Genomic DNA, 22,777 nt, shown 5'->3' with positions numbered 1-22,777 from the left:
CTATTTTTTGTAAATCCCCCCTCCTTTAGGAAATGATTTCATACCGAAAAATTTGTTAAGAGGAAATAAAAAAGCCACATAGATGAAGCAATTTTAATACATCATTGAATTTTTTACTTTCAATGGTGAACCTAGAGCCTGTGATATCCTTATAAGATGCAGACAAATTAGGTGAGGGAAGGAGCTGGGGAATACTGATGGGTAGCAGACAGGTGCCAGGCACTTGTCCATAATTCACATCCACTGCCTCATTCAGTCTGCTCCCAAGACCTAGGAAGAAAGTATTATTATAGATGAGCAGTCTGTTGATAAGAAATTTTAATGAACTTGTTCAAGGCCACACAATTAGTGAGGGCAAAGGTTGGATTTTGAAATCCACTTCTATTTGACCATAGAACCCATGATCCTACCGGCCACCTCTTTTAGAGGGATTTGTAATGAATTAAACATCCATACACAGAGCTGATTTACTGAAGGATGACAGCCCATAAGGCCCTTACAGCACTCCGTAGAACTTTGACCTCTTCTCCGTCTTGTTTAATAATCTGTGTTGGTGAGTTGGTTAAAGTTTGGAAAAACATGCTTAGTCCACTTATCAGTGACATGGAGCTGAGAGTAATAAAAAATATTTTGAGTACAGAGCAAAAATATCTCAACAAGTTAGAACCACATCAGCTCTAAAAAGATGTTGTTCAATGGGATAAAAATTAAGTCCCGGCACTTGGACATAAAATATCAATTGTATAAGATGAATAGGGTTGGAGAGAAGAAATCTAACAGGGGCTCGTGTGTAAAAAGGATTTAATTTAAGTACTGAGGGCCTGTTCTGAAAGAGATAATGGGGTACGGAGAGTTTCAGTTGACACAGGTCACTCAATGTCGCTGCTGAAACAACTAATGTTATCTGAGATTGCATATATAGAGTTAGTTCTCATTTCTGCTCTTGCCAAACCCCATGAGGAGTATGCTGCTCAGTTTTTTGGTTTCCCTTTTGGAAAAGAGTTAGCCAAACTGATACTTGTTTAAAGGTCATGCCAGGCTAGATAGAGAGAGAATCTGAACTACTGTAATATAAGAAAGATGAAACAGAGCTGAGGACATTTAAGCAGTAGAAGAAGTACCTTCTGGGAAGCTTAAGAGTTATCTTTAATCAGCTGAAATTCCAGCATGGGAAAGAAGAGTTCAACTAATTGGGTGTAGACTCAAGTTCTTGTCTAGGACTAATTCATAGAGTTATAAGAAGCCCAACTCAGAGGAAATGGACAGCCTCAGGGAATACAAGGTCTGTCGGTGAGAGTGTTAGAGGTCTAGCAGCCCAGCTGGAAGGCCACAGATGGAGATATTCTGGCAGAAATCCCCACATGGATGGGTGTCCAACTGGATGACATATAAGGCATTCTCACATAAATCCAGATAACTATGTGAAGTTCGGACTTTTGCAGTTGCCCAGACCATGACTAAGCAGAGTCTAAAGGAGGAGAGTAGAAACTTCAGATTCAAGTGAGGCTGAGCCTGAGCCTTCTACAAAGACCAGGGTCAAGGTTGGCCAAGGAACAGGGTTGGGAACCTGTGACACGACAAGGCAGGGAACCACGTGGTTTCTCTCAAGGTTGGGCTTTGCTCTCACTTTAGAGAAAAATTACATGCAAAATGCATCAGACCCTCCAAGACAAGGTCCTTACAATCCTCCTCTGTGGTCCTTTATCACAAGGAGTGTCATTGTGACAGATTTCTTTCTAATTCAATCTAAGGAAGAAAGAACCCATCAGGTAAAGAGCCTTAGAACAGGAGTGAACATCTTCTGCACACAGATATGGTTAAGGTTCAGAGACCTCTATGTGTGTGCATGAGTGCTCAGTCATGTCTGACTCTTTGCGACCCCCTGGACTGTAGCCCACCAGGCTTCTCTGTCCATGGGATTTCCCAGGCAAGGCTACTGGAGTGGGTTGCCATTTCCTTCTTCAGAAGATCTTCCCAACCAGGGATCAAACCCATGTCTCCTGAGTCTCCTGCATTGCAGAAAGATTCTTTTACCATGGAGTCACCTGGGAAGCTGCTTCTTATTGTGAGAACCTAAATTTTAAGAAAAATGGAGGTTAAATCTATGATGAGACATTTTGTGATTTTATAATTACATCCCTTGTCTTCCATTCCAAATCTAAACTGTTCAAAGATGATTGTTTTCAAGATTAAGAAGAATTTTGTCTCTAAGATAGCATTCCCTGGAACGATCCCTTCTAGATACTTACTCACAGCCTTCAAATTATCTGGAGGCAGAGTAAGACTATCGTTTAGTCTTCTTAAGGGCAGTTAGGTTATCCATAACTGGGATGACCGATACTTGGGACATATGCCAGTGAACTAGACATTGCCTAGCGACCATGAATCATGGAAATTTAGCTGGCTTTCTTCCTGCAGGCCATCTGACCCTGCCCTTGCGTGAACCAGAATTGAATTATTTTAAGATAAAAATTTTAGTGGAGCATATGCCTTAGAATAATTTACTATACCATGAACTCCAGGAATGACATCTTCAGATACACCATTAAAACTCGGGTAAGTGGTTCAGGAACCATTTTGTTCATTCTCTGGCACTTGCTGTCTTCCATTGATTAAAACATGATGTCGGGGAATGGAATTATGTGGCGTTGCATTTCGCTGGCTAGAAAGACACCATCAATTTGATCAGACTGCAACATTCACTTGACAGAACACCATGTTAAAGACATGCTGATAGATGTTTGTGAGCTATCCTATACATAACATCTATAGCTCCAGAAATAAGAAGAAACTGTAACACAAAAGCTAACCCTGTGAGGTTCAAAACGACAAACTGCATTTTCTGGAATGTTTGCAAAGCAGCCGTGTATTTACCAATTTCAGATGAAGCATTTTCCTTTGTAACAAAATGGAAATTTCTCTTTGAAGAGTAAGATCTTTACTTTTCAGTGGTCTTTATCCTTTTCCTTATAAAATATGAGGAACACATACTTGACTTTTAACCAGACCATCTCCTCATTTTAGGGATCTGCATATACTACCCTGACCTGAATTTTAAGAGATGTTAACAAAAGCAGCTGACAAGTTCCACCATGTGGTTTGTTTCTCCTTTCTGTCGTTCTTTTCTGATTCTCACTGTAGCTGTGTCTGGAGAAGGGACAGTCCCCAGAGGGGAGAGGGTCTAGGCCTCTTTCTAACTGGACCCAAGCATCCTTTTCACACCCCTACTCTGTGTCTAAATGGAACTGAATGAGACAAAGCGTGGGTCTCTATCCATCAAAGGGTAAACAATCTAGAACTGGGTTCAAAATAAGAAACAAAACCTGGTGGTTACTGAAATTAAAAAAAGACCAGGCCTCTGTAACAGCACACCAGGTGGTCAGTCCAATAAATTCATGCAAACAAATGGTCAATTGAATTGGAGGAACAGGATAGCAGAGTGGACTGAGAGTAGGGGAAGGGAGTAGGAGGTAAGAGTTGACTAGACCAGTTTGGTAATTTTATTAACAGGTCAGTTCAGTCCCAGTGTTTGAACTGGTATTAGTGTGTATACATAGCAGGAGCCTACATCTGAATAAGCAAAGTGAAGGTGAGAATTTATGAAATTCTCTACATTATTGGGGAAAGAGAGTAGCTAGGTGCTCAAATTATGGAGTTGGGACTCTTTCTTCAGCTTGAATCCACTAGATAATTTCCTCCATTCTATTTTGTCTGAGCAGAAAAACAAGCCACCTCAGTACAAAGCAGTGTACTACAAGGAAAGAATACATTTCTTAAATAATGTGTCCTCTAGTTTACAGCCTAAAGTTGGGTGAGATAAAATCCAGAAAACCTGCAAGTAAAAGAACCACATTTTGAAATTTTGCTTTCTTTTGTTCGGATGAACTAAATGTTCATCTCTTCTTTATTAGCCAAAGGCACAAAAACTAAATACAAAATTCCTTGGGGAAAAATGTTGCTATAGGGCTGAGTCCATTGGCTCCTTTCCCTCCCTTTATTCTCTGAAAGAAAAGACACCGAAGGGAATGCATTAAAATCCTTTGGAGAGGTTTAGTTCACAGCCCCTCCCTGCCCCGCAACCTCTCCAGTGCCTCTGACATTTAAAGGAACACTGTCAAATTGGTGGGGTTTATAATTAGAATTAAAAGGCTTACATATTCCTAATGAGAACAGATACAATTTTGTGATACAAATGCTTGCTCAGGAAACAAGAGACTAAAAAATATTCAGACTCTGGATTTTTTTTCCTGATTGTTTTTATGTGGGCAAAATGAAATTAGAAAAGGCAAATATTCTGAACAGTGTTGACATCCAAGCTGTAGCAAATCCTCTGACCTCATATTCTCCCTCATCTGTAGGCTTTTTTCTCTACTGACCTGATCTCTGACAGAACCACAAGTCATGCAATCGATCATTCATTCAAAAATACATATATATATATATTATAAATATATATATACACACACACAGTGAGAGAGACACTGACACTCTGCAAAAACCTGTGAAAGGATGGTGTATTCCTGAGAAAAATATGATTAGCATATTTATTATAAATATATAAATATATACATGTTATAATATATAACAAAAATGTATAAAAATATAATTAATACATTTAAATCTACAGAATATTCCACAGAGCTCTCTTAGATTTTACCTCTGCTTACAGAAACACCCCCAAGAATTATATACCAAATATAATTCATTACTTGGTGGTGCTGGGTAAATTCCAGTTAGGGGTAAGAATATTCTCCCAAGAAGACCTAAGGGAGTAAGCGGCCAAAGATGGAAAGCGCAGAGGATGAGTCTACAGGAAGGACCAGGGATGGAGGCATTCCCTAATTCCTCCAGTGGTAAAAGACAGAAGATCATTGTGATTCCTCCATCAGCTCACAAACTCAGAAAACTAAGTATGACCTGTCTGTGCCTTCTGAGTGTCTTTTTCACCAAAAAAGAATAATCTCTGCTACCGAACACACAGGCAGAAAGCTGAGTAGAAAAGGGGCATGATTTACTAGAATCCGATACAAGTGAAAGGCAGCTTGCAGGAGTAACCAGTTGCGTCCATCTGCTGCGTGGACAAGAATTCCAGATAACTCAGTAAAAAGACAAATGTGGATGTATATGCTTAAAAATGGGATATTAGGAGTTTTTTGGAAAATTATACTCTGATCATCAAACTGTAGTCAATTTTTAGACAACAAAACCTACACGTTCTACCATCTTTCCTCTCTTGCTGATTTACAGTGAGTCACAAAGAGTTAACGTTTGCTCTCTCCCTTAATCCCTACAGCAAGTAGGTTAATGATTAATTGTACCAGTGGGTTTTGTTTATAGAATTGAAACACTGTCATTGTATATGTCAAGAGAATTAAATCTTTCTGATCACCGACACAATCTAAAATGTTTAATTTCACTGCATGCAAATCTACAGAAAGAGGCACAAACAGTGCATTTTACAGCACTAAAGCAATCAACAATTAAATTTTTAGAGGGCAAATATAAATAAAGAGGGACTATTGTTAATTAATGCTTTGTACGCACAAGATTATTAGCAGCTGCATGCCTTTTAAAGCAAGACTGGAAGAGACAATAAGATTGTTGTTCATGCACTTTCTCAAAGCAATCAAGAAAATAAATAGTTCATGCCGGTTGGGTGATTTTCATTCTAGGAAAAGTTATCTCCAATCAGCCTCAGAAGAGGATGAGACTTGAAAAAATTATTTTCAAGGTGACCACTATCTTGGCCTGCATGAGCACAAAATCTCTCCTCTTGGGAATGTGCTGTCTGTTTGCCTATTCATCTACTATTTAAAAAATATTTATTTTTTTTTTAGCTGTGCCAGGTCTTGGTTGTGGCACCTGGAATTTTCGTTGTGTTATGCAGGACTTTGTTTAGTTGCACTGTGTGGAATCCTTCTTAGTTGCCATGCGGGAACTTTAGTTGCGGTATGCAGGATCTAGTTCCCTGACCAGGGATCGAACCCAGGCCCCCTGCACTGGAAGCGTGGAGCCTTAACTGCTGGACCAGCAGGGAAGGCCCTATTCATCTACTTTCTGATGGCCTGCGTGTCCCAAGAAAAGGAGACGTGGGCAACTGCAGAGCAGGCAGGGACTAACCATGATGTGACTGACCAGTGGTAATACAGAGGTGGGGCTGAAAGTCCTACCCGCTTAAAACTAACACCGCATGGAGAATCTCACAACAGTTCCAGGGGATAACAGAGGACACCCTGTCCCCATGCTGGCACGAGGAGGTCCGCACCTGGGTCTAAGTTCTACTGTGTTGTCAGATCCGAACAAGAGATTGTTACATTTGGGGGGTGTGTGTGTGTGTGTGTGTGTGTGTGTGTGTGTGTGTGAGTGTGTGTGTGTGTGTGTGCACTCAGTTGTGTCCCACTCTTTGCCACCCCATGGACTGTAGCCCGCCAGGCTCCTTTGTCCACAGGATTCTCCAGGCAGGAATACTGGAGTGGGTTGCCACTTCCTTCTCCAAAGTAAGGTTAAACAAATTTTTGCATTAAATGCAGTTTGTCCTCTACCTGCTCAGCCTACTTGGAATTCCTGGCCTCTCCTGTCTCAAACTCCTCATGTTTCCACTCCTCACCTACACTTCCTGCAGCCCAATGCTCCAAAACATCACAAAAGGATCCAATATATGTCTATGTGAATTTAAATCAATGCGTCATTCTCGTGGTCCTTGAATTTGAGGCCTCATCTCTAAACCTGGTGTGTTAAGCATTAAGAAGCAAATGGCAGTAGGTATTTAAGGGCAGGAGTTTGTTCAGAGCTTGTAAAAATCACTCCAGGCAAAGGCAGGCCAGAGTGACCTGCCCAGATCACAAAGGTCCAGCAGGCCAGAGCTGCCCACGTGCAAACTCTGTTGTCAGGTCCCCCAGCGCCGCCCCACTCACTGAGAACCACAGTCATGTTCTCCGGGACAGATAAAAAGCCAAACAAGATTTAAGTCCCAGGACACATTAGCGATAGTCTATGTACCAAGGAACCCCTTGCTCCTCCTTCAACATAACTAATTTTGAATAATAGGAAATAAATCTGGGTCAATTTTTTGGAGCTGTAAATCCAGACTCGGTAACTCTGACCTCCATTAACTTAGCTAGTATTTCAAATTCCATTGTAACAGTTGCTCTGACTCTTTGGGGGCTAGGAGGCAATCCAAGTAACCCAAGAGAAGTATTTCTTTCACATGCCTCAAAATCACCACTCCAGAAAGAATGTGCAGGGGGTGGGAGGGGGAGGCTGGAGCAAAAGACACTCTTTAATGTGTGGTCCCTTCCTCCTAACTCCTGCCTCTATTGCTTCTTCCTCATCCTTAACCTTTATGTCCCTTCAGCTGATGCTTGAGTCTCTTCTATAATGTTTCCATATTATTTTCAGGACCCTAGGATGATCAGGAGACCAGACCCTACTTACAGATAGCTTCCAGTCTAGCTGGAAAGACAGATCATTAAATAAGCAATCGTAGTAATCTTAGAAAGTGCTGTGCTAACTGAGGTGTCAGAAGTTATGGGAAAATCCCCTTCTGAGGGAGTGGGAGTGGAGACTTCAGAGAGGAAGCGATGATTCAGGAGGTGTAGGAGTAGCCAGGTGAAGTGTGAGAGTGAGAGTGGAGGAGAGCGTTCTGGAAGAGGGAATGACGTGGGCAAAGCTCCAGAAGGGAGAGAAGTTTGACACACTGGAGGAAGTGGAAATTCTGTCTGGAGACTCAGACTGAGGAAGCTAAGACCAGGTCAGGAGGAACTGGGTGGCAGAAAGCAATGAGAAGCCCCTGAGCGAGGGGCAGTGATCTGGGAAGTTATCTGATCAATTTGACATTCAGAAGCTGGCCAACGTGGAGAACGGACTGGAGGGACAGGAAGACTACAGCCAGGATAACATGTTAGAAAGATGTCAACGGACTCCGCAGTCACTGCTTCAGTCCCTCGGACCGCAGCAAGTCTGCTTTCTCTGGGCAGAGCTGAGTCAAACTCAGAACTCCCCTGAGGACCTGGAAATGCTCCTTCACATGGTGCCTCTGGTCAGACTCACTGATCGGGCACATTCTAATCCAGCTGTTATGTCTTCCCCATGGTCTCCGTGTTCCTGAGAAAGGAGTAAATTCCACGTGAAACATCACCAGTTCTTTCAGCTCTTCCACAGGTGACACTGTTTAACCAACCCTAAGGTAGATGGAGGGTCCAGGCCTCACACAGCCTGGCAGTTTACCTCTAAATTGACTTGTTCACATATATCTCTTTTGCTGTGTGGGTCCTGGGACTGAAAAGCATACCCAAGGTGTTCTGTGACTAAGACAAGGGTAGAGAAGGCTTTTCACCTCCCGTGGAGAGACCACCAGTTCTCTGGAAGTGGGCCGAGCGCTGGCAAGGTTCCTTCTCCATTAGTCACACCATCCCTGGTTTTCAGCTGCCCGCACCACTATTCCAAGTAAAGGTGACATGTCCCCACGACACCCGCAGCTAGGGGTGACCAGGTGACTAAGGCTTACGTGGAAGTGTTGTGAGAGACTTCTGGAAGGAGTCCTTTAAGAGAGGGGCAGTCCCTGCTGCCGCTGTGGCCACCGCCTCCTTCCTGACTGAGCCTGGCACAGCGTTCTGGTCCCCCACATGGAAGCCACATGTTGCTGAGGCTGGGATAGCATTGAGGGGGTGCGTGGATCCCTAACACTGGAAAGTGCCTCCCTCTCCTGGGCCAACCTTTGGGACTTCTTTCATAAGAGAGAGAAACAAACATTTATGCTGTTTAACTTTCTGTGATTTTTGTGTTTTCTGTCACTCATAACTGAAGCTAAAGCTGACTGATACACATTCCTTACTTGAGATAATTTATCTTTATTACTGAAGCCTAAGAATTTGCTCCCCTCCCTACCACATCATGTTACGAAATGGCTTTTAGCCTTTTCCTTTTGATCTGCCGTTAAGTGGCATGCTTCTTCACTGGAATGATATGTTAAAAATCACTAGGAATCTTCAAAGGAAGACTTGGCTTCAAGGATGGACAAAAAGAGAGGTGAGGTATTACACTGGGGCCTCATTCCTCAAAGCAGTTGTACCCTCTCTAAGATCCAGGTTTCTGGGGCTGTGAGTCTAATGAACAAGAGATGATAAACTGAGCACTTCTTTTTCCATCATGTAGAACTTGTGCTGGGGAGACGTGAGGTGCTGTGGGGCTGTTGTGACTCCATTGTTTTGGAAATTTGTCAGTGCTTCTGTCTGAGGTCTCACTGGCCCCCTGTTACTCTAGTTTCCCCCACGTCCAAAGCCCTGCTGCACTCAGGATTGCTAAATCCAGCTCTGCTTAGTCAAAAAGGTTTCTGTTGACTCATGTGAATATGCATCACTGGAAAACCGTGGCAACATTAATTGGCAGAAAGCCAAACCAAACCAGAAGTCTTCACATTTTCTATAAAAGATGAATACAATAATGAATGCAAACATCCATGTATGTTTCATCAGTTTGGTCTAATGCCAAAATGAAGACCATCTCATTAGTCAAGGTTCAGCTTCTATTCCATACAGAAGAGTATCACTTATTAGCATAAAGACGCTGAAATTATTTCTTGAGGGATGAGTAGGGGAAGGGTGGTCAGGAATCAACTTGGATAAATGAAGAAATTAAAGTACTTTCTACATATCTGAGGCATTCTGTTATATTGTTATCACTGACTAGAAGATAGTAGTTAAAACATGAACCGTCAGTCACAATGTCATCTTGTAAAGGAAAGAACAAATCTGACTCCATATTAGATTTCTTTCTTTTCCATTAACCTTTGCATTCTGTTGCTTTTGCTACAGGTTAAGAATGTTGCTTATAGTCTGAAATAGCCCATTCTCAAGGCTCTGATCTTTAAAAGTGTAATACTTTTCCATTCATCTAGAGATAAATAGTTTCAGAACAGAGACTATGGTTGTCTTGTTGGAGGTTTACAGGAACATCATGACCTGATCTACCTGGACAGCTGCAAGAATAAACGATTCCCACACCAAGAAGTTTGCAACAACCAACCACCCCTTTTAGTATAAAAGCTTGAATTCTAACTTGGGGGAAAGATGGTTCTCTGGGACACTAGTCCACCACCTTCTCAGTCTATGGCTTTCCAAATAAAGTCACTATTCCTTGCCCCAACAACTCATCTCTGGATTTACTGGCCTGTCATGCAGAGAGCAGCACAAGCTTGGACTCAGTAATAACAGTAAAAATGTAAATATGACTCTCATTAACGACACTGCCAACAATCAGTCTCTTTGTAGACGCGCATTTGCTGGCTTAGTGTTCTAGGTGATTGGGACTTGCCCTGGTCAGCAGAATACATGGTTGAGCACTATATGCCCCAGCTACCAAATGGAGAAGCTCTAGCGTGGACTCGCTGATATTCCCTGTCCCTGGTTTTGAATCAGATCTCAGAGTAAACACAATTCTCCTAACAACTACTAACTCAGCTTCAGTCTTTTTCTTCTGTTTCTCTATGAGGAATGAATGGAATCTCTCTTGGGAATTATCCTGTGCCTAAGCGAAAAACAAGAACAAAAGTTCCCACATTTGGAAAACTAAAAGCCTAACAGATTTCATCAGAGAAAGATGTCCTAAGTTAGCATGTTCCTCCCAGAAACACTCCTGCAATTTATTATTTCCTTCAGGTCATGGTTAAGCCTCACACTGCCATTTCTTCCTGCAGACATCTCCACAACTTCTGGGCTCTGAAAAGTTAACCACTGTAGTGGTGCAAAGTGTGTGTGTCTGGGGAGGGAGGCAAGGATGGGGTGGAGAAATACTGAAATAGCATTAAGAGTCAGTCTGACTGAAAACAACCCTTTCAGGAGAGAGCACCAGTGTATTAAAGCAATAAAGGACAGGCAGTGGTACCATCCTTTACTCACATAACAGGAACAATGAGGTGGTCAAGGAGGAAAAAAATAGGAAAGACAATTTCATGTAACAAAAGCAACCAAGATGGCAAGTTTTACTTCTGAAATTCTTTGTCTTTATGATTTAGAAGCAGTATTTCATAAGATTACAATGACTCATACCTCTTTTGAAAAAAAGACTGCTTCTGCTTGTCTTTTCCTTTTCTTAATAGAAAAAAGAAAAGAAAGACCTCATTCATTTATGGCATGAAATCTGAAAATACATTATAAAGGGTTACAGTTGACCCTTGAACAATGTGGGTCTAACTGCCTGAGTCCACTTAGATGCGGATGTTTTTCAATAGTAACCATGACAGTACTACATAGTCCGTGGTTGGTTGAATCTGAAAATGTAGAGGAACCAAGGATATGGAGAGTTGATATAAATTATATGTGGATTAATCCCCATGTTGTTTAAGAGTCATCTGTAATTTCATGAACAAATTCTTCTGAGCAATATATATTTATATTGTTTTATAACTACTAATATGTACCTACTTGAAGAATCTATAAAGCATTTCTCTCTTACATGTAAATGTGAATATTTACAAAGGGGAAGCGGATCTTTGAATCCTCAAGAAAAAAAGAAAAAAAAAGGGAGGAAAGTGAGAGGGAGGAGAGGGAAATGGAGGGGGGAAAGGAAGAAGGAGGATATTTAATTCCCTATGGGAATGTACACTCCCCAGTTATAACAGTATCTTGCCAGGTACAATTCCCTCATAAACTCTGCAACCTCTAGAAATCTATTTGGATTAAGAAACAATTACTTTCAGTTCGGAGTTTTATTCAATGTGCTCCAAGTTCTGAGACCACTAAGCCTACTCCAGAAGAATGACTCACATCGAAGATGTATTTATAGTCAAACAAGTAAAAAGTGTTTGTGAATAAATCAAAATGTCTGCGAATTTAAAAGCCTGTATAGATCAACTGGAGTAATTTAAAAGCCTAATAAAGGACCTTGGAAAGTCTCTAATGGAACTATGACACCCTACAAACCTCATGTGAACCAGACACAAGGAGGAAGATTCTGTTTTGGCCATAGTGGATGAGGTAGAAAAATATAATGCAAGAAAAAAATAGCCTTCCAGCAGTTTCACTGGAGTAATCAAGTCCACATGAAAAGGCACAACATGGTCACCAGTCACAGAATCCCAGAATAGCATCAGGGGCTCTTTAGGAAGTGCTAATTGCTTCAATATATTTCTGCAAAGCTGGCAAAAATCAGAGGTTGGGAAAGTGGAGGTACAGGCTTGCTTTGAGCAAAGGTATTTTGGTGCAAAAGAAAAGCCACTGAGTGGAATCCACCCATAACTCTGTTGTGTTCAAGAGAACATGTTTCAGATGTAGAACATGAGCTCCTAAAGGAAACTCTATTTAAAGGAACAGAATAAGAATGAAATAAATATTGGTTGAGAAAATGAACCTAAATTGTCTCTCTGGTCATTTATCAATGACAATATGGCAACTGCAAAAACATAATAGACAATAATATAACCAAATTCCAAGATATTCATTTAACCAACAAATACAATAAGTGAAGTTAAAGTGAAGTCACTCAGTCGAGTCTGATTCTTTGTGACTCGTGGACTGTAGCCCACCAAGCTCCTCCATCCATGGGATTCTCCAGGCAAGAATACTGGGGTGGGTTGCCATTTCCTTTTCCAGGGGATCTTCCCAACCCAGGGATTCAACCCAAGTCTCCTGCATTGCAGGCAGACGCTTTAACCTCTGAGCCAGGACCAGAGGCCACAAATACAATGAACACTTACTAAACGCTAGCGTCTGTTTTAGGCACTGAGGAGTCGATAGTAGACGAAATAGAAAACACCTCTGACTTCATGGTGCTTATACGTCAGTGATAAATGCTTTTACCCATCTGAATTGTGGCCTAAACTGATCTATTTAACACTCTTTAAAGTGGACATTTTAATGATTCTTCAAGTTATTCTGCCATGAATATACAAACTATATGGTTATACACTTCCTTAAGAATTGTTGATTCTGGAAAAGAATCCATCAAGTACAATCAAATTAGCCCTTAAAAATGTGCAAAATATTTCATGTCAGATATGGCTCTACATTTATTAGTCTGTATTCATCATCATAAATGTCTAGATTTTTAAAAGATTTTTGTCACCCATAGAACCACCGGCTCTGAGGCTTCATTTAAAAAAAAATAGATGACACCCTTTCTCTTGAGGCACTATTCTAATGCAAGAGGTTATAAGACAGGAGAAAGACATTTAAACACCAATGGGCAAATGTAAACATAAGTAATTATATTACTAAGTCAAATGCAAAATGCATTTGTGGTGTAGACACTGAGATGAATGCGTAACAGCATATTTGGAGGATGGTCACTCAGTGAAGGTCAGTCGTATACAAAAACACTTAGCCTTTACAAGGATTTACTTGTTGAAGTGTTTATCAAAAAATTCAGGGTTGTTATTCTCAATAATGTCAGTATCAAGACACATTTTAAACTGAAATCATTTTCTTCTCTTATCTACTATTAGGGAGGGTCCTGGCAGGAAATAGGTGGTGCGCTTCAATTAGGATAATTTGTGGAGTGGGTGAAGGGTTAATCACCCAGGTGTAGGTAAGATACAGGGAAATCCCAAGGGCTAGAGCAGGAACCCAGGGCGAAAGGCAGAGACAGTCAGCATTTCTAGAAGGGCTAGAAGAGGAAGAAGATTCTGAAGCCAAATAAGAGAAAGTCCTACAGAGTAGGCTACCTTGAAAGGCAAGAACCTTCTGGCTAGCACAGGGTAAAAACGGGTGGACATGGATCCAAACAGATGGGGCAAATAAAAGGTGTCTGACACATACTCTTGGGCTTGCACTAAGTCGCTTCAGTCATGTTCCGACTCTTTGCGACCCCATGGACTGTAGCTCGCTAGGCTCCTCTGTCCATGGGATTTCCCAAGAAAGCACACTGGAGTGGGTTGCCATATCCTCCTCCAGGGCACCTTCCTGACCCAGGGATCAAACCTGGGTCCTTATGTCTCTTGGTCCTTATGTCTCCACACCTCTCTTATGTCTCTTGTCTCTTATTGCAGGCAGGTTCTTTACCACTAGTGCACTTGCGAAGCCCCATATGCTATTGCCCAGTTAAGTTTATTAAATATTCTTTCAGTATTTTGAATGGCTACACACTCCAGTATTCCAGCCTAGAGAATTCCATGAACTGCATAGTCCATGGGGTCACAAAGAGTCAGACATGACTGTGTGACTTTCACTTTTTTCAGTGTTTTGAGCACCTACACATGTCAATCCCTGCCCTATGCAAGGAGTCTAAAAGATAAGCCATGGTATTTGCCCTCAAATAACGGAGCCTAGTGTGGATGACATACATCCAAACAGACTAAGTAAAAGGCATTGCTTCAGGTAGATTCTGTAACAGAAATAGGAGAAAGTGTTGTGAAACAAAGGACATTGAAGAAGCGCTCTCTTTTGGAAACGGGACATTATTAAGAAATGGCTGACACAGCCTAACCTGTAATATCAAGTTAATTATGTTTGGGATAATAAAGAGGTCGCTGAATTATGGGCTTATAATTCTACTGATAGTGTTTATAAAGATAACAGCAATTGCATTAAGAGGTCTTGGCAAACCCTAAATGTGTTTTGAGTTTTTTAAAACCACAATTCATATCAGAAATTGTTCAAAGTCTTCATCTTATAGATGAAGAAATCTGCTTAATCTATTTAGTAGCAGAGAGAGAGAGCAAGGACCCAGGTTTCCTGACTCCCTGCCAAGGTGGGCCTGAGAGGGTGCACATGTTTTAGAAGCAACGTTAGCTGCACCTAAATTAAGTCACTGACTTTTCTCTCTCATTCCTCTTCTACTACATTTCTTTTTCATTTTAGCCTTCATTCTTCGTACATTGGTTGGAGGGCCTCTTAAAACTAGCATCAATGAAGTCCTTAAGAATTAGAAGCTCAAATACCTAAAATCTGTTACTAAGCAGTACACTTCAGTAATGTGCTTTTCACTCTACTATTTGTGGTAGCCTGTACTTTCCTGGTGTGATTTCTTTTTATATAATGTGTGAATTTTGCAGCATGATGTCAACATGGTGAGATGCATAACCATATGGTTGCCAGGCAATTGAATGCTCAAATCTGCGGACTGTCCTTAAGCAATTACTGTAGTGACCTACTTGTTACCATTTATTGTTTTGTTAGTAACAATTATTCAGAGTACTTTACCACAACAGATCCACCCAATATCTTTCAATAAATCACTTCTCTGAGACTGTGTAAGAACTCCCAAGGATTCCATAATTGGTTCATCATTAAACACACATCTAGTATCTAGTATATTTCAGGTACTGCATTTAAGGATTGAATATGAGATATGTTCACTCCCTTCAAGAAGCTCAAGCTAAGTTTAATTCAACTTCACTATTTTAATTGACTCACACTATGTGTCCAAGCACTGTGCTGGTGAAGACATGGTAGTAAGCACAGTGGTAAGATTCCTGTAGGGGCTGCATTCAATTCCTCTCCCAACACACTGGAGGCCGTCTTGCCATCAGAACCCTGATGGGGTCCTTCCTTTCCTAAAGAGGTCAAAGATTTGACTCCCTCCTTCCATCCCCATTCTTCTTTGTTACTTCTGTAAAAAGACTCCCCAGTTTCTGGCTGAGAGCAAAAACAGCTAAACATTGAGGTCTTGATCCGTAAAAGAAAATAAAATTCCATTTTATTGTTGATCCTTCAAGTGTTTTGTTTGGGTTATCCAAGTAAGCCCTCAACAGAAGATTTTTACATATTTAAGGAGAAATTAGGATTGCACATATAGTGAAAGAAAAATCAATGTCTTTGGCAATAACAGTATGTCACATGAGCTTTCTGGTTCTCAATGTCTGCCTAATTTGTGTTTTGAAAAACTTAATTTTCACAACTGGGCAAGTTAGGCAATAAGGGTTTTGATCAGTTACCTCAAAATAGTTTCTCAATCTTTTCAAAAATCTTTGTGAACATAAAAAAAAACAATTTTAGCTCATATGTCATTAAAAATTAGCTTATTTCAGGCCAAAAGGGTAATTGTGGTGATGATGAGTAGTATTAATACAAGAGAAAAGTAAATAGTTCTATTGAAAAGTTTTTTTATTATTGTAGGGATAATGAAATTGCCAGAAGGTCAATAGTCATCAGGCAATCAATCTCCTTTTGCCCTCTTTAGACAAAAAGAAAAAGAATGCAGTTTCTTTTTTTTTTTTTTTATTTTTGTCTGAACATACCACATATAAATATAATTAACTATGTGCGAAAATAGAGACTGTCTTGGGTATAGAATCTGGGGCAAGTCTGCAACTCCATAATACTGTTTATCAAACACTTTGGACATTTCTGGAAATAATAGAGGTATAGAAAGGAATATTAGGAGGCCATATGGTTTTAGCACGGTCTCTTAAAATATTAAGTTTGGTGAATAATAGAAAGGTAAAAATTATAGAAATCATAAAGGTATGAGGATAAAAAAGGTGAGGGAAAATATCATCTAACCTCCAGAAAAAACACAGTGAATCTAAGCCATACCATTCTTTCAAAGTATCTTAAGGGAAGATGTTAAATCCACTTCCCTTTTTGTTTTCCTAAAAGAGATTTACTTTGTCCTCAATAAAAGGATTTGTTTTCTTGTCACTGCTCCAGTTAGATTTCTCTATTGTAATCTGGAAATCTATGGCTTTGGGGCGCTCTGATCATTGTTGTGCGCTCTTTCTGCTGTGTAAAGGATGTCATTTCAATTACTCGCTGGTCCATCTTTTAAGTCCTTTAAAGGTTACAGGGCAAATCCTGCCCAAACATTCAATATATTGCTAAAGTTGCTATTTAAAAGTCAATGGGCAGAACCGTCTTAGACTCAGCGATTCTAGGTTCTCATGGTTTTTGGTTTATGCTCACGACTCCCTCAGTTTCTGAATGGTAAGTTGTGGTTACCTTAATGATGTTGCTTCATCCTTAAATGAGAGTGGCCAGAAACAAGTTTCAGCCAGCTGGTATCCCATATACCAAACTGATCACAGATCACACGTGTTGACATCACTGCCTGGGGCTGCCTCTTTTTACCTACACATAAAGCGGGTCTTTTGTGAAGACTGGTGCTGGCATCCTGGGCAATGCCCATATCACCTCCACTACTCTGCAACGTGAGGCTGCTTCAGGCCATGCCACTGTGCTCAAAATATGGGCAGTGCTGAAATGCACTTTACAGCATGGTGCTGAGCTGCTGTCCCTTAAAAACTGTCCAGGCAGTATATGCTTGGCTATGAGTAAATCAATGATCATAAAATGAAACAAATTCCCAACCAACTAATCCAAGGGCTTTGAACTTGCCATTATCAAATAGAGAAGGTCCTTACGGGATATTTATTTATTTATTTTTACAGTTGATGTACTGATTGTATAAACATATATAGTCATCACTAACTAGATGCCTCTCAGTTACAGAGTCAACAAAGAACAATTTTTTTTTTTTAAGCCCCCACTTCCTCCCCAGGAAATGGTGTATATTCAGAGAGGAAGTTGTCTTCCTGTTTTCTCCATACTAGCATTCTTGCAAGGTTTTGGTCTAAACTTCCAAATTCAGAGTCTCTATCATATGGAATACTCTTCTTAACAACTGGGCACATTTTATAGCAGTGAACTAAAAATAAATAAAATAAATACGATTTGTTTCCTACAAAACATAAGAAGTGTTATGAGCCTAATTTGTCATCTACTCTATTCTTAAGTACACTATCCCACCCCAATCTCCTTTTCATTCAGTGTAAAGCAAGGGCATTAGATTAATCCGTTGGGGTTGTTCTGTCAAACATTTTTGCAAAATATATCAACCCTTAGTTTTCCAATTACTAAAGAAACTTGACAGGGCACCTGCTTTTTATTATTTCAGTGTTTTGTGATACAAACCCAGTATGCCTGGCACACAAAAATAAAATATATTTCAAGAACGTTTTGTACATTCTGCTCTCAACTTTTAGCATTTCTGGGGCTATTAAAAAGAACCTTCAGAAACAAACAAAAGTTATTTTTTTCCCCTTTTGAGTTTTTTAAGTCAGTTAGGGAGCTTTTATTTCATTTATTTCACTTGGTGATACTTGAAGTAATACAATTCAGATAAAATTCAGACTCAAGGCAAGGCTAGATCTAGATGATATTTTCAATGAGATGAATTTTGAGTATGGTGAAGTTTCACTTTTTCTTTTTATGTGTGCTTCTGCTTCCCAGTTTATGTCAGTTATCCATGAAATCAAGGTTTTCCAGTAAAGACCATCTAAGTCAGAACAGAAAAGTGCTTGTTAAAATGCAGATTCCTAGATCTCATTCCAAACCTATAAAATCAGAATCTTTGAGACTAGGCCTGGGAATCTGCATTTGACAGCTGCCCAGTGTGATTACTTAATAGATATGATAAAGACATACAGGCTTGTCTCTCCCAGGAAAAGTTACTTGTTAATAGCAACTGAAGACTTGATAATCTTTAAAACATACAACTTTTCTTTCTTCTTTTTTATGGACAAAATATTTTGGGACAAGAAAATATTTTCCATGCCCCTCAAAATTTATAATAAAGGAAGCTCCATCTTCATTTGCTATTTATAAATTAAACTCTGGAGATCAAACATGGAAAAGAAATACTTCTGATTCTTTATTGGCAGCCTATATAGCATACTGTGATGAGTAGATATTCTGAAAGTAATTAACCTGGGGAAAAGCTTTATAATATCTGTAGGCTCTTTTAATCGTGACAATTACCCTTACGGCAGAAAGTGAAGAGGAACTAAAAAGCCTCTTGATGAAAGTGAAAGAGGAGAGGGAAAAAGTTGGCTTAAAGCTCAACATTCAGGAAACTAAGATCGTGGCATCTGGTCCCATCACTTCATGGCAAATAGATGGGGAAACAGGGGAAACAGTGTCAGACTTTATTTTGGGGGGCTCCAAAAATCACTGCAGATGGTGATTGCAGCCATGAAATTAAAAGACACTTACTCCTTGAAGGAAAGTTATGACCAACCTAGATAGTATATTCAAAAGCAGAGACATTACTTTGCCAACAAAGGTCCATCCAGTCAAGGCTATGGTTCTTCCAGTGGTCATGTATGGGTGTGAGAGTTGGACTGTGAAGACTGTGTGAGAGTTGGACTGAGCACTGAAGAATTGATGCTTTTGAACTGTGGTGTTGGAGAAGACTCTTGAGAGTCTCTTGGACTGCAAGAAAGTCCAATCAGTCCATTCTAAAGGAGATCAGTCCTGGGTGTTCTTCAGAAGGAATGATGCTAAAGCTGAAACTCCAGTACTTTGGCCACCTCATGCGATGAGTTGACTCATTGGAAAAGACTCTGATGCTGGGAGGGATTGGGGCCAGGAGGAGAAGGGGACGACAGAGGATGAGATGGCTGGATGGCATCACGGACTCAATGGACGTGAGTTTGAGTGAACTCCAGGAGTTGGTGATGGACAGGGAGGCCTGGCCTGCTGCAGTTCATGGGGTCGCAAAGAGTCGGACACGACTGAGCGACTGAACTGAACTGAACTGATTTTAAGAACATTTATGCTTGAACAGTACCCACAAAACTTACTATCAGTTATTTTCTTTTTAATTATCCTTCAGCAGGAAACTGTATGTCCTACATCATCTAACAGCCCTGAAAATCTCCCACTGTGTTTTAAAAATATATTAGTGGTCATTCCTGACAACTGTTCTATTTAAAGAAAGAATTCTTTTTATATTTCTACTCAAAAAAGAGTTCTAGTTCCAGGAAACACAAACAAGCATACCTTATAGCAAATGAACAAGACTTTTTAAAAAACTGTTTTTGGCACAAAGCCAATTAACAACCTTGTGATGGTTTCAAGTGCACAGCTAATGGACTCAGCCATACATAAACATGTATCCGTTCTCCCCCAAACTCCCCTCCCATCCACACAGCCACAGAGTTCCCTGTGCTATAGAGTAGGCCCTTCTTGCTTATCCATTTCAAATACAGCAAAGTGTACATGTCAACCCCAAACTCCCTAACTATCCATTTCCCTTACCATCACCCCTGGTAACCACAAGTTCATTTTCTAAGCCTGTGAGTCTGTTTTGTAAATATGTTCGCTTGTATACATCCTTTATATGTGGCATCTAAAAAGAAATGATATAAATGTTCAATACTTTGATAGAAAAGCAGACTTTAAACAACCAATACTTTTAGAAAACCACTACTTAACTTTGATGATTCTCAGTAATGGCTATAGCATGTGCCAGATGTCTTATCATTTTAGATGCAGCAAAACAGTTTATACAAATTCATCAAATGATTTATCAATTATTTACTAATTAATACGGCATCAAGATGATTGCTGCTGCTGCTGCTAAGTCGCTTCAGTCGTGTCCGACTGTGTGACCCCATAGACAGCAGCCCACCAGGCTCCTCGGTCCCTGGGATTCTCCAGGCAAAAACACTGGAGTGGGTTGCCATTTCCTTCTCCAATGCATGCATGCATGCTAAGGTGCTTCAGTCGTGTCTGACTCTGTGTGACCCCATGGACAGGAGCCCACCAGGCTCCTCTGTCCATGGGATTCTCTAGGCAAGAATACTGGATTGGGTTGCCATTTCCTTCTCCTATCGAAACGATTAAAAGGCATTAACTCATGTAACACAGAACAAACAACCAGTTAGACTTACAATGAAACGGCTCTAAAAAGTGTTGTTTGTCGTTTCCTCCCATGTCAGTCAACCTTTCCAAGATTCATTTTACTCATGTAAAGGTATTGGGAGGATTAAGTGATGAATGTAAAGTCCTTATCACAGCCTCTAGCATATAGTAAGTGCCCGATAAATGTCAGTTATTATAATTATTATCCTTGTTTCCTTATCTCTAGGCACTGTGTTAGACAATTAATAACAATTCATAATACATTTATAAAACTAACATATCATTAAACTCCTAACACTTATTTAATATTGCAGCATATGTAAATATAATTGGTTTAAGTTTTGAAATTATTTCTCTCTTCCTTTTCTATAGCTTCATATATGCATGACTTTCTCAAACTACATGTTATATTGACTTCATTCTATCCATCTATTGGGAAACTTTATGATTTAAAGTCCTCATCTATCTTTGGATTTAATATAATAGTCAGAAATTTGGGGTCAATAAGCGTAAGTATAAAGATTACTTTTTAAAACAATCTAAGTAAATTAAAATTAAACTATAGTTGCTGAAAGTTGTTGAAAGCCATAGGGTACAGAAATATTTTTGAAGTCCCAACTCTTGACTCTTATATCTTGATGTGACAACAAAGCCATTTGTGAAGGCTCTTCTTCTTAATTAGTTTGTGGAGTGGTAAGTGAATTATTTAGTAAATGACTATAAACAATCAAATATTTTCCCCTGGAAACAGAATGATAAATAATTTTCTTTGGGTCTTGATAATAGTCATAAGTGCATTCATTCAATAAATTTTTACTGAATTCCTTCTGTGAGTAAGGCAGTGTCCAATATGACAGGGAAATAAAACAGTAAATTTCTTTGAAATTAAAAAAATATATTATTATCTAATCTGATGAGCTCAAAGCCTTATTGGAGATAGATAAATAAAAAGACACCATAACATAAAGTTATGAATAAAGGGAGGTGAACGCACAGAAGATGGAACAAATAATTATTCATGGGAGGGATTTAAAAAGATTCTTTCTTAAAGTCTCACTTGCTGGGACCTAAGGGGGAACTGTAAGAAAAGGGAAGATGAGAAACATGCGTGGGGCCTTTGAGGAAGAAATCACATGTCTCCTGTATGACAAGCACTTAGGAAAAGTGGTCAGGACAATCATACTTGAGACACAATGACTCACATGGTACCTAGTGAAGAGAATGGGAAGAGGTTAGAGTTCAAATCCAGACACTGTGTGTGTGTGTGTGTGTGTGTGTGTGTGTGTGTGTGTGTGTGTGTGTGTGTGTGTGTGTGTATGGAGGGGGGCAAATAAGTTCACTTTTGACCAGAACATGTTTGATATGTGGCACACAGGCGATGATGTTCAAGGGACATCTGGATCTGGAGGTTAAGAAAAAGATTCAGTGTGAAAGATAAGGGTCTTGAGAGTCAGTATCAGATAGATGGTAACTGAGGACAGGCGTGTGTACAGGATCTCCCAGGAGAGCAAGCAGAATCAAAAAAGAGTAGTCCAAGGGCAGATCCCCAAGGAACACTAACATTCAAGGGGTGAGCAGGGGAAGAGGATCCAGCAAAGAAGGAACAATTAGAGCAGAATGAGACAAGAGGAAATTTGAAAGACAAAGTTGTGGAGGAGACATTTTAGGAAGTGTAGATGGCTGTTGTTTTGAGTCAGTAGCCGCGGGTGAGGCTTCTCTCTCAAGAGGCAGGGCTGCCAACAAGGAGTTAATTCACTGCCGTTCCCCACTCTTTCACAATCTCCAGGAGAAGTGCTAGAAGAGAGAAAAGGGTCCCATGATAGAGATGGCAGTGGAGAGGAAGAAAGAAGGAACAAGACGCTTAGATAACTCATGAATGAGTCACCCGCCCATAAACAAGAGAGAGTCAGCAACATGAGCGGGCCTCCTGAAATGAAGGAGCGAAAAGAGCTCTCAATTAAAAAGAAAGTCTCCCTCAGAGTGCAGGCGACACAGTAATTCAGACAATGGCTTCTGAATCCCTGCGTGCATGCTGCTTGGGATAACTCAGTAGGTATTTGTTGGCAGATGAACTAGGGAAAGACACTGTCCACCGGGCCTCAGTTTCCTCATGTGATCATTCAGGGGAGTAGTCTATTTGGTCCTCACAGGTATCCTATGTGGCAGGGACTATTTTGAGCCCACGTTATAGATGAGTTAGC

General features: G+C 40.2%; 1 protein-coding gene across 3 annotated transcripts in view; it reads right to left on the bottom strand.

Moving 5' to 3' along the window:
- Window positions 1–22,777, bottom strand: part of MAML2 (mastermind like transcriptional coactivator 2) — a 407,963-nt gene that overhangs the window by 245,171 nt on the left and 140,015 nt on the right. For 2 of the 3 annotated variants that reach the window (XM_060399669.1, XM_060399670.1), the window contains one exon: window positions 1–22,777. This exon is cut by the window's left edge and continues 104,744 nt beyond it; it is cut by the window's right edge. The exons of the other annotated variant lie outside the window; for it this stretch is intronic. The gene's annotated coding sequence lies outside the window, so the exon portion shown is untranslated. 3 annotated transcript variants of the gene reach the window in all.

The sequence above is a fragment of the Ovis aries genome, chromosome 15 (genome assembly GCF_016772045.2).
Source record: "Ovis aries strain OAR_USU_Benz2616 breed Rambouillet chromosome 15, ARS-UI_Ramb_v3.0, whole genome shotgun sequence".
Taxonomy (NCBI): domain Eukaryota; kingdom Metazoa; phylum Chordata; class Mammalia; order Artiodactyla; family Bovidae; genus Ovis; species Ovis aries.
Note: the sequence above shows the minus strand (reverse complement) of the source record. Positions and strands in the feature narration are given on the sequence as shown.